The 17,071-nt window shown below is 37.6% G+C and overlaps 1 long non-coding RNA gene across 1 annotated transcript in view; it reads right to left on the bottom strand.

Annotated features, from left to right (window-relative positions):
- LOC130150818 (uncharacterized) overlaps positions 1–17,071 on the bottom strand; it is an 82,224-nt gene that overhangs the window by 20,695 nt on the left and 44,458 nt on the right. Inside the window, exon 5 of the long non-coding RNA XR_008822395.1 lies at positions 2,415–2,526. This is a non-coding gene — a long non-coding RNA (uncharacterized LOC130150818). The remainder of the gene's footprint in view (positions 1–2,414; positions 2,527–17,071) is intronic.

The following is a 17,071-nucleotide window of genomic DNA, read 5'->3' as shown; positions in this document are numbered from 1 at the left end:
GGAGGTGCGGGGAACGCAGCAAATGTTTCGAGAGGCTCGGAAAAGCAATCAGGACAGGAATCAGCTACTGCAGAGGGCACACACCGTGCTGAGGCCACGGACTTCTGTGCCAGGAACCAGAGGAAAGTAGCACTGAAGGAATCGTGTGGGAAAGGACAGAAGGAAGTGAGCAGAGAGGCTGCGAAGGCAGCCAAGGCAATTCCACCACAGGGAAGTGCAGAACCTACTGCTATCAGCCAGCAGTCTGCTCTGTCCCTTCTTGAGGAGGTCACACAAGATGTCACCACAGCAAAGCTATACTCTGTGTCTGACAAAATTAATTCACTCTGGAGTCTTAGGTGTAACATAATGCAAAGAAGGATCCAAGTCAGCAGCTATACAAAAAGAGGCTTCTTTCATAACTTAATTGCTCATTTGCAAAATACCAATGTTATTTATTTAAGCAACTATGACCTTTTTTGATGCACTGCTAATGTAAATGCCTATGTGGGTGTCAGAAGAACATCATGATAATAAAATACTAATAACTTAGATCAGGAGCTGCCCAATTTACTTTGCTGGGATAGCATTCCTATAGAAATAGAGCTGTACTGTACCTCACTGAGGCAGGGGTTACAGCTGTTTCCAATTCTGTCCCAGGCTCTGCATTTGCAGAAGAGAAATGCATTTGGATGCATTTTTCACATATCTTTTTCTCATGTACGTACCATAAGAAATACATCAAGATTTCTGGAATCCCTCCTTCAGCTAGCCTCTGCTCTTCTTGTCATATCCCAGATTATAGTAGATGTCAGGTATGTTCCTCCAACTCTACTGCCAAGAAGCATTATTTTTAGGTGCAGAAGATGCCTTCCATGGCTTTAATTAAACAGATAAAGCATGTACAGGCAGGGAACAGCATATGCGCACCAGCCCAGAGGACACGTAATGTCAACTAGAACTGGTTAGGGAACAGTGTGATTAGAACATCAAGAAGGCTAGGAAGTGAAGGAAGACACTCCCATGCCTTAAGAGTGGTACAACACTAGGCATCATCTGTTCCTTTACTTGCAAAGATGTCAGCAATAAGATAAAATTATTAAGGGAAAGTCTCTAGCCTCTACATATTACTTAGGCCCAACTGGGATAACGAACACCAAGGAAGTGCAGTAGTTACTGAAACAGCTGATTATAAGAAACTCTGGGGAAAAAAGGCAGGGGATGGGGGCAAGCAGATAAGAGAGTTCTAAAGAGTGGAAAAATAAGGAAGCATTTACCCAAATTATTCTATTCTTTTGCCTCAAAAAGGGCACACTGTCTCAGGCCCAGGCATTACAGTAAGCAACTATCATTTTTTTCAGCTAGGATTCTCAAATTTGGGACATTAATAAAAATAGGACAGGAGCCCATGACAATACAAAATAATTTTCTCTTCAGAAATTTTCTTGTAGCTGTATATGCAATTTACCTTTAGGTGATACCAATGTGTTCATACACATCCTGACCTGAATACGGGTACATACCTGTACCCTACTTTGCAGTGACAGAAAAGAACTACACAGCTTTTTCTTTTAATCACCTGCATAGATATTCTATAATATACATTAATGTAGGTATGTGAAAATACAGACCAGAACTGACTGCTGCTGGTGTGAGGGGAAATTGTGACCTCTCAATCCCATTTAAACACATTAGAAGGCTTTAATAAAGTCAAGCAATATTGTTAGCTATATTAGCACGACTAAACAGTCCTTGAGGTATAAAAGAACTGTGCATGCTAGAATGAGTACCAGTAAATTGAAGAACTAATAGTATTATAGCCATATGGTTACCACATTAAAAACCTAGCTTTTAAGAGTTCAAGAGGGAGATTAAAAGCCTGCAAAGCATATTTAGATAGTGAATACACAAGAATTAGGTATGTGTTTCAGGACTTGTTTTATTTAAATTCTGCTGTAATCAATACACATTTTAGAAGGCAGTGATAAACTCCTCAAGCAGATTATGTTATTCCATGGAGTTTGAGTATGAGAATATTCCTTCTGACATGCTGAGGGAACGTAGCCTTACCAAGAAAGGTGTTCTAACAGAAACATGTGAATAATTAACATTCTGAAAGAATGTGGAAGCTGCACAAATAGGAAGAGCACTGTGTTACACTTGACCAAAAACAGAACGCAATGCTGAGGGACTGCAAAGTTTTCCAGAAGTTTAGACTGTGGCAGGATGTTCTAACTAAGCATACTTTGCAGGAAGGTATTTGTTTTGATTTGCTAGCCTTCTGAAAGAATAAACATTTTTCAAAATTTGAACAGCCTACTGTGTTTTTAGCAATATTTCTTGAAAGCATACTTTTAACTACAAAGGAGCAGGAAAAAAATATGTTCAAGTGAAAGATCATCTTCTCAACTTCTTAATGCACATTAATGACTTACCAAAATACTTCTTTTTTGAGTCACACTACTTCCAAGTCTCCCTTCTTGCTCTGACATCGTATCTGGAACAGACAACGGTAAGCAGACTCTGGTTTGCATGTTATCAGTGAACCTGAAATAAAGAAAATAATTTTTTTCAGAATTACTTTCGTTCTCCATGCCTCAAGGAATACAAGCACTGTCAGACTTGAGTACTGACATCTGAAAATCCCACTGAGCTGTCAAAGACAATATCCCCAACTCATCAGAAGCCAGTACCAAATGATTCCGTACAAGATGGATCTAAGTGAAGGCAATTTTAAAATGAGGTCTCATCTACAAAAGCTTCTTACCCCTAACACTTATCATTCAACTGATGTCCAAGAGTAAGTCTGAAGCTCACTTAATTTCTTGTTAGGTCTGTTTTCAGTGGCATGCTGTTGAAAATATGAGCATTGCTTAAACAAACTGGAAAATTTTCTGAGCCTCAGATTTTCACTGCAACCATTTCAAAAACTCTCCCTTATGAAAGAAGGCCACATTTGTATTTATGAACAGCATGGCTCATGCACTTGCATACTGACTGGAATACTTTAATAAAAGCTAAAAGCTTTAGTTTTTTGTAGCTAAATCTCATGAGCATGCAATGCAACAACCCAAAGTATCAATCTAATTAAGCTCCACAGCCTTGATTTTATGCATTAATAATCTGATCACTATTTTTATAAAAATCAATAAAGAGTCTATAGGAGTTGACAATGGAATACTGGATCTCCATCACTGCATGGCAACGCCTGACTGTATAAAAAGAATACAGTATTTTGATGATCTCTGCAACAGTTATGTAACTTATACCTTCTGGTTTTCATCACTAACTGTTTTCTCAGTTGCCATAAGATCCAGCAAAAGTATGTGAAGCAAAGAAATCCTGTTGCATTGAATGTGAGAAACTAACTGGTAGAAAAAAAACCTCCTACCGTTTACACTGTGCTTTGTTACCCAGGAACAATCCCAAATTGCCCCTCAGGACTGTTCTGGTTGTACCAAAGCTATTCAGTGCATTTAACATTACCTCACCAAGCTGCAAAACCAATCATGGAGATAATAATGTCTGCTATGTTTGTAATTACTTCAAGCATCCTGGAACCAAAAGCAAAAATACATCATGTTCCTCTGTTAGAAACTTGTTGAGAAGGTAGTTTTAGCCTCAAGAAACTAGGATCCCTCTTGTTATGTAGGAGTCAGTACAATTATGGACTTTTCTGTCATCCTCAGGTCTGTAAACCTGCTAAGAAAAAAACATCCAGAAACCTTGCTTTAAGGAAGACCTGGTGCCAAAATTCTAACCATCTTCTGTACAGATTAAGTTACATTCAGGACACAATACCTTCCCTTTTCAGTGGCTGACTCTCACTTCAGAGTCATTATGCAGAAATGGTTTCCTCATTCTTCCTGTGTGAGAACTATGCAAAAATCTGCTGCTGACACAAGCAGCAGCATATTCAACAGTGAAAAAGCTGGTAAATGTCATTGGCAAAATATCTTTTCACCAAGAAGGAAAGTGCACCCATGATGGAATATGATTTGTGTTTTACTGCTTTTAAAATTTCACAACTTACTAATTCCAAGTAGTGATGTGCCTGCCATTTTGGTAAGGAAGTACCAGCTTTTTAACGTATCATCAGCCAGTGGTAGCTGCCGATTCTTTCACCTTTCCCAAGGTATAGCTCAATAAAAAGAAGTTTTGATAGGGTTTGCTATCTTGGAGAAAAACATTTAAATAAACTACAGCAACAAAATATAACTTCTTTCATATTTCTGCTTTCCTAAAGACATGAAGTAATATCAACAAAATACTCTGCCATAATCATTCACCAAAACACCACAAAAAAAAAAGTTCTGATACAGCTTAAAATGTATTAAAAGCATTCACCATTAGCCTGGTTGTGTCCTTCAAGTCAAAGGGAGCAAACTGGGAAGCTGAGTTCTAAGGCATAATTCATGATACCGTTTTCATTACGCACCTGCTGCTGCAGGTACTGAATAGGCACAACATTCGTTATTCCTCAAAGCGCTGCACTGAAAATGCACATATGCATTAAAGAATCAAACAAAGTTGTGTGTGTGCCTAACTAGGCTTGCCCTCATGCAGAGAGAGATTAGTATATTCCTCGCCTGGACTCTGACAGTTGCCTATAAACAGTTACAGTTCGGCTAGAAAGAGCAAAACTCTCTGTAGGGTGCTTTACTGTGATTTTATTTTTAAGGGAGGAGCAGTAATTTGTCTTGCTAATGACATTTTCCAGAAACTGCTTCAGATACATTCTTTCCCTCCCCAAAATTATTTTTATGATCATCAGTACCAATTAGGCTCCCAAGAACAGACTGTCTTCTTACACATACAATGTCAAAGTGATCAAAATCTAATCTATTTTCTTCATATTTTTTTTCTACAATGAGTATATACATATTTGTGTAAATCTGTGTTCCAAACATCATTATTTTAAATAATAAATACTATTTTTTAAAGATAATGTAGAATAAAGTAAAAACTTCTTCAATTATAAATAATAAATTAAAGAGAAAACCAATACTCAGCTTCCACCATCAAACCTATAACTTCAAACTGCTCTGCTTCTATAAGGAAATGAAAGTTTTATGCACTAGTATTGAGAATCCAATATGAGCCTGATCCTTTGCACATAAACCACCTTGCCTTTGGTTCAAACTCTCAAAGCCAGCTACGTTCTAGTTATCTCCTTCACATGACATATGTGTCCCACAGCACATTAAGTACCACAACTTCTTGCCTCCCTGAGAAAAGGCGGTGCCAGCCGTATTTTGCATGCCTACCCACAGCAAGTGCTAATTTCACAGATTAAACAAGGTTTTCTCTAACTGTAACCACAATCTATGTATTGCAATGCCACTAGAGATTTCTTTCTGCTTTACTCAGTCCAGAGCTTTACTATATTGCTATCCATTATAACTGTTGTACATTTAACTATGCACATATATATCCATAAAAAAGATCATATGTTCTACATTTTTATCCTCTGAAACATGAATTAAGGAACTGTCTTTGGTGACAGTCTGCTCTTTTTGTCTGTGCATTACCAGCAAAAAAACAACAGTGCTCAATGGATTTCAATCAAGAATTAACAAGAGCAATGAAAAATAGTTTATGCAGTTCCCTTTCTTCATATGCACAACTAAATCAGGCATGTCTTCTCAGTATTTGTGCAGATAGACACTGTTTTCATACAGTTATAAATATCACTGAGATTACAATCACAGAAAGAAGTTAGTGGGGAACAAACACATAAAAAGCTTTTCTGTTTTTGTTTATTTATACACTGTATTTCACAGCACTTTTTCCTATCGTAAGTCAACCAGTTAGATGTTGCTGTAAGAAACCCTGTCCTACAACAGCAGGAAAAGAATCGAAGCTTTGGAACTATTTCCTCAAAGAAACTAAAAGCAAACCAAAACAGAGCACAATATTCAAACGACATTATGTTAGAAACGATGTACCAGATTTTACCAGCTGGAGGAAAAATGGCAAGCTAAGCATATCCCTTCAGCTCTCCCATTTTGTTAATTCTTCACTAGTGCATGTGCCTACAAAAGACTTCAGCTGAATTCCAGTTTAATCTCTCCCTAGACTATCCTGGAGACATTCTATTTAAATATGTTCTCATTTTCTTCATGTCATGTTATGTGTTTCTTCCCTGGAAGTGCAGTGTGTTTTCCTGAGAGGGTAATACAGGTAACATTCAATATATAATTGTAAAAGAATAGTAGCATTTATCAACTCTGAATTCCACCGGCACTATTAATTCTCACAGAATATACCCACATAACTGAGACTACAAGCTCTGGGACTTCAAAATGCTGCAAACCATTTTTAGCTCCAGCAGCAGGGAAGGAGGAAAGTCAAGAGAAGTCACAAAGACCAAGTCTCTGTCCTGGTTCTGACAGTTGCCCTTTAGAACTTTCTCTCATTCTCCCCAAAATAACAGTGTTTGTGTAATCACAAGGAAGCAAGAAAAAAGAACTCCATAAAACATACCTGAGTTTCCCTTTCAATAGCATCTAACTTTGCAGTTGCAGTTTTGCACCAAGCATTCATTAATTCAATAGCAAAACAGTGGATGAACCACAAAGTTTGAGGAAATCTTTAATTTGTATTTTTTCTAATTGCTGATAAAAACATCTTCAGAACAGACATTTACTTGACACTAACAGACCCATATCTCCAATGATGCAGATGAAATATGTGAACTAAATGATGCACTGACTAGCATGTACCACTAATGCAGGTATAACCTTCAAAAACAGAAATTCTATCTAAAACCCAGGAAAAGTCAGTTTACAAAAAGATCACCATCTCTGCTTTTTATAAGCTAGTGGTATACGCTACTTTCACCTGAAATATTGCTGTATTTTCCAGAATCCTGCATTGAATTAAGTGGCTGCTTTACCACATGCACTTGAACCAGTATCATTTTAGCAAGTGTCACTGCAGTAGCACAATGCAAATAAAACTTGTATTCTCATCTCTACTTCTAAATTGTACTCCTGCCCTGAAGAAGCATAATGTGTGTGACAAATGCAATGCACTTTGTACTTTTCACCAGTAACACAATTTGGGAAAGACCTGAAAAGGTCTGGCATATGACTAAAATTATGCGTGTGAGCAGTTCTCCACATCTCGGAGAAGCCTATGCTGACCAGTTACCAAAAAAACACCAAAGCCTAGTTAAGCGAACAACAAATGTCCTTGCAATAACTGTATTTGTTGCCCAAATCCAGTTTCCACTTCTACCGCCAAGAAAAGCTAGCTGTGGTGGCCTACGTGCTGGTCTGTATGTATGAGCCTAGAAAACCACATTCCTCCTCGCCTCTGTTTCTCTCAAAGGCTGCAGATGCTCAGCACTCCACTTCAAAAGCTGGGTGGCTTGAGATCAGCAGCTCACAACCTGCGCTGGGTGGCCCAAGGAGGGCACAGAAATGAACTCTATGGCAGGGGGCTCAGAGAGCAAGTCCACACATGCTGGACAGAAGCCCAATCTTTCTAAAGCCCTAAGCAGATCTAAATATCCACTCTTCTTTTGGAATTTGTTTCGCAATCACAAACGTATAAAATCTGAAAACTGCTCCTTTACACAAAAGCCAACCCACTGGCAAGTGCGATAGGACACTCAGGATTGTTGACTTCATATTCCCAGGTTAAGCAACTTACTTCTGCCTTGATGCCCAACAAAAAGACTTAAGGAAGCCTTCCTACAGTTGGATGCATATTTTCTTCCAATATTAACATGTTACTCCAGAACAGTGCAACATGTATGAACATCTGAAAACGGTATGGCTATGTGAAAACAGTATGCCTGCATTTTGAACATTGATTTTTTTTTTCCCAAGGCAGAAAGAAGTTTAAGCAATGAAGGTACTAGAACTTGGAAGCTTGCTTATCTAACTAAAGAAAAATCAGCAAACTGAAAAATAACTGAAAAATATTTCCAGTAATCGAAATGAAGTAACTGACACTAAGTAGGGAAGGGAAATCTGTGTTTTGTTTTAATATGCAATTTTAATATAACACCTACTTAGGATATCATTTGAGATTTCACATAAATATTTTAACATTTTAAATTGCATCTTTACTGAACTGTACATAATCACATCTATTATTGTATTTTTCACTGAAACAGAAACCTATTAAACATACATTTAATTTCAGTACCTTAAAGCAGTAACAGAGTTGTCTGTACCTTTGCCTGTACTCTATGTCCATCTTCACTGTGCCCAGGACTATTTTCAACTGCAAATGATTCCTTAAGCTATAAACGCACAGTAAGATACATAACTGGCTGCGTGATTGAAAAGGCTTCCGGAAGGAGGATGCAAAATCTGAACTGTCACCTCCAACTTTGTTTCTCAGTGACACAGAGGCAGAGTTCCACAAATAGCTGGGAAGTTATATTAAGAGGTTGTGTGATGTCCTGCCAGGGTCTTTACTAGCCTTCTAGAGTACAAAGGTCATAAATTATGTATTTATAGAGAAGAAGGATACTGTACAAACCATATGAGGTTTTAGGAAGCTTGTACTTCCAACCTAAATGATCCTGTGATTCTGTGAAATAATGCGATGTACATCACATTTTGAGAAATGGCATTAAAGTACACCTATAATTGAAAGGTGTCCTCTTTAACTAATACATGGTCTTGATTCAAGAAGAAAATGAAGACGCATGCTTAAATCTTGCTCAGCTGAGACACAGCTTACCTTGTTTTACTGTTTAAAAGAAATGTTCAGGAGACTTCTGCCTCTTTTAGACAGACTGAGTAGCACCGAGATGAGGATTCCCCTTATTGTGTGCTTGTAGAGCACTTAGCACAGTTGTATCTTTTTTCTCTACACATAAAATGCCACTCTATTCTGCATTTGCGTAGCACACTGCATGAGATGTTGTTAGGTATAACCACTACGAGTCCATCCTCCCCAGCCACAACATACATCATAAAACGGTTGGTTAAGACTTGATTCTCACCCCAGTTCTGCCATCTAGTAACTGCAACCGCTTGGCCAAAGTAAGCCTGCCTTGCCTCTGCTCTGCTGGGACCAGGTAGTAGAGCACTGTTTACCAGACAGCTGTTCTGTGGCTTAATTATCTCCACAAAGGAAAACAGAATTACTGCAAATTGTTGTTCAAGGACTTGAAATGCATGCCATGTCTGTCAATAATATCAGCAAATCAATCAGTATTTTGAGTACATACAAACACATGCTGTTCTCTAAAAAAATAAAAGCCTTTTTCCACTTTTTAGTTAAAGAAGGAACCTAAAGTAGCCTTCAGTCTTGTAGCAAACACTGCCTTCCCTCCTACTCTTCACTTATTAACAGGCTGGAAAACCTAAGCATATTGTGCCTTTCTCTCTAGCCACTGTTTTTATTCTAACATTACTGATTTTCAAACTTGACAGACCCTTTAATAAGACATAATAGGGAAGCTGAGTGTTAGTCCCAAGAGTCAGAAAAACACTCCATTTTAACCTGTCTGAAATGCAGCAAACAGCTTCAAAAGAAAATGAACAGACAGAATTCTAAGTTAAGATACTTCTATTGTATCAGTACAAACCTTGAGTATACATGAGACATATTACCCCCTCTGGAAGGTGTATAAAGTCACTGATTGTAAAAGTTTACACTTGAGATTTTTTGCTTAGGCTGCATTTATTTTGATTATAAATAGTATTCTGCCAATTTGATTTAGAAATAAACTTATTTCCTACCTTACCTGAAAAATACAGCTATTAGCAGTCTTCCTAACATAACAAAGCCAGTCACTGCTGACCCACACCGATCCCATAATGGTGGGTTTCACAGTGTCCTTTTGTGATGTCTTGATGGGCAGTACCCATCAATATCCAACGCATTACATTTCTGATTGTACTGGGCCTCACAGTTTCTTCTGATTTCTGCTCAACTGGAACACACTGTGGGAAAAATAATTCCTGTTTTTTACCCCTTCTGGCATCTCAGATCTGACATTTCTTTTGAAGGGTTCCATCTTTCACTGCCAGCAATGTACTGTCCATGGCATTTTCTTACCTACACCTTCTCTCCTGTTGTCTTTATTCCTCTCCAGTGTAATGACGGCTTTTTATTCCTTCTGGTTTTTTCCCCTTTACTGTCTGTCTCTTAAAAAAAACTACCAAACCCCAGAAACTTGTTTTGTTTAAAACACTGGATTAAACATGAGCAGCCAGATTTATTTCCTGCACCAAAATGGATTTTCAAAACAGCTTCTCTATTTTCCAGCTCTAAAAGCCCACCACTGATGTCACATTCTCAAGTCAGTTCAGCATCAGCTAGTTCCTGCTTCAGTTCTTACGATCAGATATTTGCAATAGCCCAGGGTCAATAGAGCTGAGACTTCTGTTTTGCTACCTAAACAGGACTTCACAATTTTTGACATTCTGGCTTTAATCTTTCAGTGTCCCAGGATGTCACATGAAAAGAAAGAAAGAAAGAAACAAAAAAAAAAAAAAGGTACTTGTCTTCTCCCAAACTTTATCTTTGCATAAAAGGGATTTAGGATGTATATGATCAAATATTGTACTATACACAGCTTTTCTTTAGTTTTAACCTGGAACTCCACTGTAAGATTAATTTAGGAATACCACTGTTACATAATATAATGTCATATATTATATTTACCATAGTATTTTGCCAAAAAGATCTTACATTTAAGACAGCTCAGTTTCAGTGGATTAAAACGTGCAAAGTCTGTTTGCGTTAAGAAACCTTCTCAAAGTGGAATCTAGTAAGGAAAAACTCCCACAGGCAGCAAGATGGTACAGTGATTCAGTTAAAGTCATTCTCTCAATATCATGATTTTGTATGTTCGGCTGGTCATTTGCTTTTGCAGGGGTAACCTTAGCAGTCTGCAAAACTTGGTGAGTTAATAGTAATTTTAATATTTTGCTCTTTCTATTGCTTTCCATTTGAAGCTCTTAATGTGTTTTACAAAGACAGCAGAAGGCTCTTCTTTTTGTTTAACATAAGATGCTACAAAGGGGTGACCGTGTCTGAGGACAAAGAGCAGCTCAGGCAGTTGCAACTTGCTCATTTCTAACTCTGCACTATGCCCATCCTGAAGGATCAATAAATCTGCTCACTCTTTTCATTCCATAACCTGAGAGTTCGGTGATGGGCAGAGGCTACATGGGACCTGTAATACATCCTTTGTGTTCTATTGTTATGCCCAGAAAAGTTCAAGAATTCTAATCTTAAGCACACCTTGTGACTTCTGGCAAATGTCCTAACTCATCAACCACAGGTGTGTTTATAAAACACTGGTTCTACCACGAAAGAAAAGGTACCATCAAACTCTCCGAAGGCGGAAAGTTTGACAATTTAACTCTTAAAGTCTTTCTGATCTCCTTTGTCTATTTAAGTGGTGTTTAAGCATTTATTAGCCCATTCTAAGGAGATCTTGTGTCTCACCATATAACTGATGAATTCTGTACTTCCTACATTCTTTAAACAGCAGGGCTCCTCGTGCACCTTTGCTCTCCCCTTCCCACTCCTCTCTACCATTCGCCTCAGTAAGATTCCAGTTAGGAGAAGTGCTCTACATAAAATGAAGGACATCCAACACGTCACATGATAGTGAAGTCAAAAGCATATGGTGTTTATCAAGCAATTATTTTTTTTTAAAATAAATATACATGTTCCAGCAGCATTAAATTTTGGAACTAGAGAGGTATCTCAAGAATAACACCCCAATTTGGTATCGCATATACTTAGTCTGAAGCACAGAAGTGGAGTTAAACATATGCTTAAATGCTTCCTTTAATTGGAGCCTATGATGAGGTTTTCTGCTGTTACCAAATACCACACGGCTGCGAAGACAGTATTTCTCCTGAAGCGCAGACCTTTTAGGTTAGTAGTTTTTTCATTTACAATGATACCCTGTCCTGGATTACCTGAGTGGGTTCTACTCACCACACTAACTTGTAAAAATGAATCATATTTCAAAAGTATAATCTCAATAATCCTTTACCAGCTTTGCTGTCAGATTCCATAAAGCATCCTTCCATCTCGAACTAGCAGGAGGCAGTTTCAAAACAAACAAAAAGGAAGTCACTCTTCATAACACGTGTGTTAAGCTATGGGACTCTGCTACTGAGTAACGCGGTTTGCAGGACTCGGAGGGAGATCACACAAGTATACAGAACAGAAATCTGCTCCAGTTACTAAACAGAAAGAAACTATGCCTGGCTGCATATATCTCTGGGATGGCCGAACACCAAGAGAATACTTAGTTGGAATATGATATACAATTTCCTTGTTCTTACACACTTCCTTAGGCATTTGGTTTTGGCCAGTGCTGAGGACAGGTGACAGTCCGAGCGGCTGGACAATCCACCCGCTGCTGGACGAGTCCCGGCACTAAGCTCACGTGCTCATTCTTATGCTCATATGTTCCAGCCCTTCCTAAACAGAACCCCTTTTCCTTTTGCACACTGTTATTGAGTGAATGATCAGCAATACTTAAACAATATGTAAAATATTACAGACTGAGGCTTCACCAAATCCTGTTTCAGCCTACTGGCTCGAATTATGCAAAAATGTTTCAGTATTTTTTAATGTTCTTGTTTTAAGGAAAAAAACCTACCCATTTTTTTCAGTTCCACCCAAAATTAATAGCTCCAGATACAGTTTTAGAATAATAGAACTTTCATGAATTTTTAATGTAGTTCACTTTCATAGTCAAAATTAAATTTCAAACAAAAAGTTAATGACACGCAACAAAATCAAACCTGCTTTACTGATTACCTCAAGTTCTACCCATCAGTTACCAAATTTAATGACTTAATTCAATCTCACCAGCAGCACAGATGTCCCCTACTATTCTTAGCTAAGACAAGGAGCAAAAATGATTTAATCTGTGAGAAACACTCTTTTGCCTCTTCCCAATTCATATCTATTCCTATCAGAATCAGATGTAAGAAGAAATTCCACCAGAAAAGTTTTTCTCATGAGACTGCCAACTGATTCTGCAGATTCAGCTAAATAACAGACTTCTGTGCACTTCTCTGAACAGATCCTCCTAATCACTCTTTACAGGATATGAAAACAAAATTAGAAAAGGGGCGGGGGGCACAACCAAAGTAACACAGAAACTTCACAGATCTCTATGTGCCACTTAATACTTTGTGAGCAGCCAAGTATTTATTTTAATCTTTTAGGTGGAAATTTTAAGATGCTGAATCTTGAAATGGATTATAATTGTGCCAACTGAAATTTCATTCAAACAGACTTGGCAATCAATTCCACCACTCTACAATCCATAAGAAATGCTTTGGCTGCAGTGTACCACAAAGGACATAGTTACTTGGAAACATGCTTTCAGTTTCAGGAATGAAAGGCAAATTTCAACATTTTAAGAAAACTACCGCATTGTTTAGATTGAAGGTGAGAATTTTGCCTCCAGTCTTTATTTTAAGCAATGCAACAGTTTCTTTACTGAAAATTGCCTTGCATTACCAAAATTGAAAGCATGTTTACGTGATTTTAGCTAGGTGTGATTACCATCGAGATACATGGTCTTCACATACAGCTGGAGGCTCAGGGTCATCCGAACTGTTGGTTCTTGTTTTTTGAAGTGTAGTGAGACAAAAGGTGCTCTGAGGTTTGGGATCTAACCCATCTTTGTATCATTTTGAATACTAATTTTCCTTTGGCTTAAATCAATCCTCCCACTATCTGCAAGAGGCTACTGGGATCTGTCCTGTGAACCCCCTCCTTTTCCCCTGGCATACTTCTTCATGATGATCTCATTCTCCACTTACATATCTTCACATTCCATCTGTAGGCCAATAACTCATAAATCTGCCCCTTCTTTCATGGCTTGTCTCATTTAATCTCATCCTGTCTCATGTCTCTTCTTGGGTGTTTTGTTGTCAGTTATGAGTCATTATAACTCAGGCTTAATTCACATCTGAAACCCTCTTCCCTCCCCACATTACTGTTCAATACATGCTACTTAGGTCCAATACATGCCCTGCCTCCAGAAAAAAAAAAGAAAGAAAAAAGTCAGTTCATGTTTTTGAACGTTATCAAGGGAACCAAACTTTCAGACCACAAGTTCAGGAACTTCCAACACACACAAAGGCTGCCAACTAAATAATCATTTTGTCTTAATTTTTAATTTTCTTCCTTCTCAAGTGTCTTCATTGCATTTAGATGTTACAGCTAACATTGAACTAACCACTGCTACCTAGCCTTCATTTTGCAGTAGCAGCTGTTCACGTCTTGGCTGCCCAATAGCTGCAAAGCTGTAATTTTGAAACAAAGGCATCCAAACATCACCATCGGCCTAACAGCACCCAGACATCACTGTTACCACTCAATGCAGAATCAATATTCAAAAAAAGTAACTGAAACTCCTGCACTTTCTAAAACCATTGCCTTGGTTACAAAATGCAGCAAACAGGAATAAAAGAAGTAGTTAACACCATTAATTGGAATAATCCTGTATCACATTCTCTATTAGTATCTTGATACTAATTCCTCCTGTACTCAATACAGAGTGTTTTGGAATGAGCAGAGTAGGATTTTGAAGAGTTTTGCAAAGCTTTCCAGTTAGGAAAAGTTCCTTTTAAAATGCCATCATCCTCTAGAAATACTGACTGTGATAATATACTGATCTCAAGTTTTTGAAGTCCTAAAATTATGCAAAATTTGTGGAATAGAAGTACTCCTGTGAAAACCAAAACAAATTAAAATCTGCATCTCTCGAATACAGCAACACTTGTAAGTAGCTTTGTTATACTGTAATTGTCATTTGTTTAGGAAAATAGTGTACTGGGGTTGTGGTATGAACATGAAAGTTTTGCAATGAGTATTAAGTGTAACCTTTTCCCCAAAGAAGGAATCTTCCTTTCTAAAGTAGCTTGTTACTCATAGTTATTCAAACCATAGTTTGAAATGTCTAAGAAGAAAATCTGACTTTCAGATTTTATTTATTTTGAAGTATTGGAACCATCACAACCTGAAATTCGAAGTTAAGCCTATTGTACCCATGAGTTTTTAGAACATTAAGCAAGGCCAGTAATTCACATCTAAACTACTGGATGTTTGATTTGACCATCACCTTTGGGTACAGAATTACTGCTTAATTTCAGGTTCTAGTATGTTCTCAGGCACCACTGTTCCTATTGTCAATAAAATTTCTGTAAGGCTCATTTCTCCTGTCTCAATAATGTTAACTCTTCTGAACAAACTGCATAACTATGTAGTTAAACACTTTTTAATCTCAAACGTACTTATTTTCAAAAGGTTTAATAGTAAAAATTATTTAGATAAAATTAATTTTCTTATAGGAAAATATCACTCTTCAAAGTTGAAGCGAAACTTTCCTAAACCTACGTTAGGGGATTCTGACAGCAGTTTCCTGTTCTTACAGAGAAAAATGTAGCTTCAAAGAGAGACTGAGGATGTTTCTGAAGGCCAATGACATGACTCAAGGTTCAAAAACACCTGGAAGAAAACCAAGAGTTTTCACCGCTGACTTTACATTTTGCGATGCTGCTGCTAGCAACTACATGCATTGGAGAACTGATGTTAAAAAAAAACAGCCAGTGAAGATGAAATACTGAAATTAAAAGTGCTAATAATGCTACAAGATCATCCACCAGTCCCATGTGTTATATCTGTATTATATGTAGTAAAACCTGGTGCTCTGGGATTTGATACCAATTTTGCAGATAAGTTATCTGAGGTTCACTTAGATGAAGCAAATTGCACTAAGTTAAAGAAGCAGTTTGGTAGCAAAATCCAAAAATAGTACATCAATACTGTCTAAGATCACACTGACAAAACCACAGGAATGCACACATAATGAAATATGAACTTGAAGAAATACCTGGAAGCTGATATACCATGTAGTTCATGAATTAAAATAATATTCAGAGTGACTTTGCTGTTTCCTTCTATTTGCTTTTCAGACAGTCACATGTGGTATAACACTTAACAAGAGTGATTTTTCACATATTAGTGACATAGCCATTAAATATATACTCTTAGGAGATACCTCTGATTTTTTGGTTTTGTTTAAAAAACTTAATTATGAAGAAGAGTTTGCAATGTCAATTACAACAATTTAATCATTGTAAAAAGATAACATAAGATTGTAATGACTATGCAAGTCAGATGTTTTCTCTGAACCCACTTTGTATAGACGCATTCTGCAAACACAACTCTTACCTTTACACCTGTTAGCAATCCCAGTTGCTTCACTGAATTAATCATCTATAAAGGGACCTAGGTGTGTATAGTCAGTATCTCTACACTATTATCATAATACAAAAATGTATGCAATTACTTGTTGTTATTAAGTTATCAGCTTGCACATCTATACCATGCCTGTCATCACCTGCTCACATGGAGCTTTGAAAAGCAATCACACAATTGTCCTCCTTGCTTCAGAGACATATAACACAGACTAAACAGACCTGTACTACCTTTCCCTATTTATACTCTCAAAACAAAAATCTGTTTTCCTCTAATCTAGACATTTACAACCTTTCTCTAGACTGCCCTTGCTATCCAGCTAGAAAGTCCCATTTCTGCAGTGGGAAGAACTGCAAACACCTTATTTCCTTTCAACTGTATACAGAACATAACACTACTTAAATCTCAATAAAATCATTGAGGCCTAGCAAGAGATACACAGCACCTTCTGTCACCTCTGCAAACCAAAATGAATTTCACCTTCACTGTAGGCCTACCTAACCCAGGGCTTACACAGTTCCCAGGATTTAATTCCTGAGGTGACTGGGAGTTTTATAATGCCGTACCCCATGTCCATTTTGCTCCAGAGAATGTCAGAAAAGAATCCACTTTCTCCACCGTTCTTCACACGGCCATCAGTGCTCTGAGTAGTAACAGGTGGTAAAATCTGACTTAGCTAAGGGATGTGACAGAACATCCAGAAGCATCAATGTGTGTTGAACATGAAGCTACAACTCTAACAGACCAAATTTTCAACCCTAGCTTCACCTTTAAGTTGCATGATGGCATTCTGACTAAACAGCCTTAACCCTTCTTTTGACTTTTTCATTTGGTTTATGTAATTTTCTCACCACTTCATGTGAGTTAACAA

The sequence above is a fragment of the Falco biarmicus genome, chromosome 5, assembly GCF_023638135.1.
Source record: "Falco biarmicus isolate bFalBia1 chromosome 5, bFalBia1.pri, whole genome shotgun sequence".
NCBI classification, from domain to species: Eukaryota; Metazoa; Chordata; class Aves; order Falconiformes; family Falconidae; genus Falco; species Falco biarmicus.
Note: the sequence above shows the minus strand (reverse complement) of the source record. Positions and strands in the feature narration are given on the sequence as shown.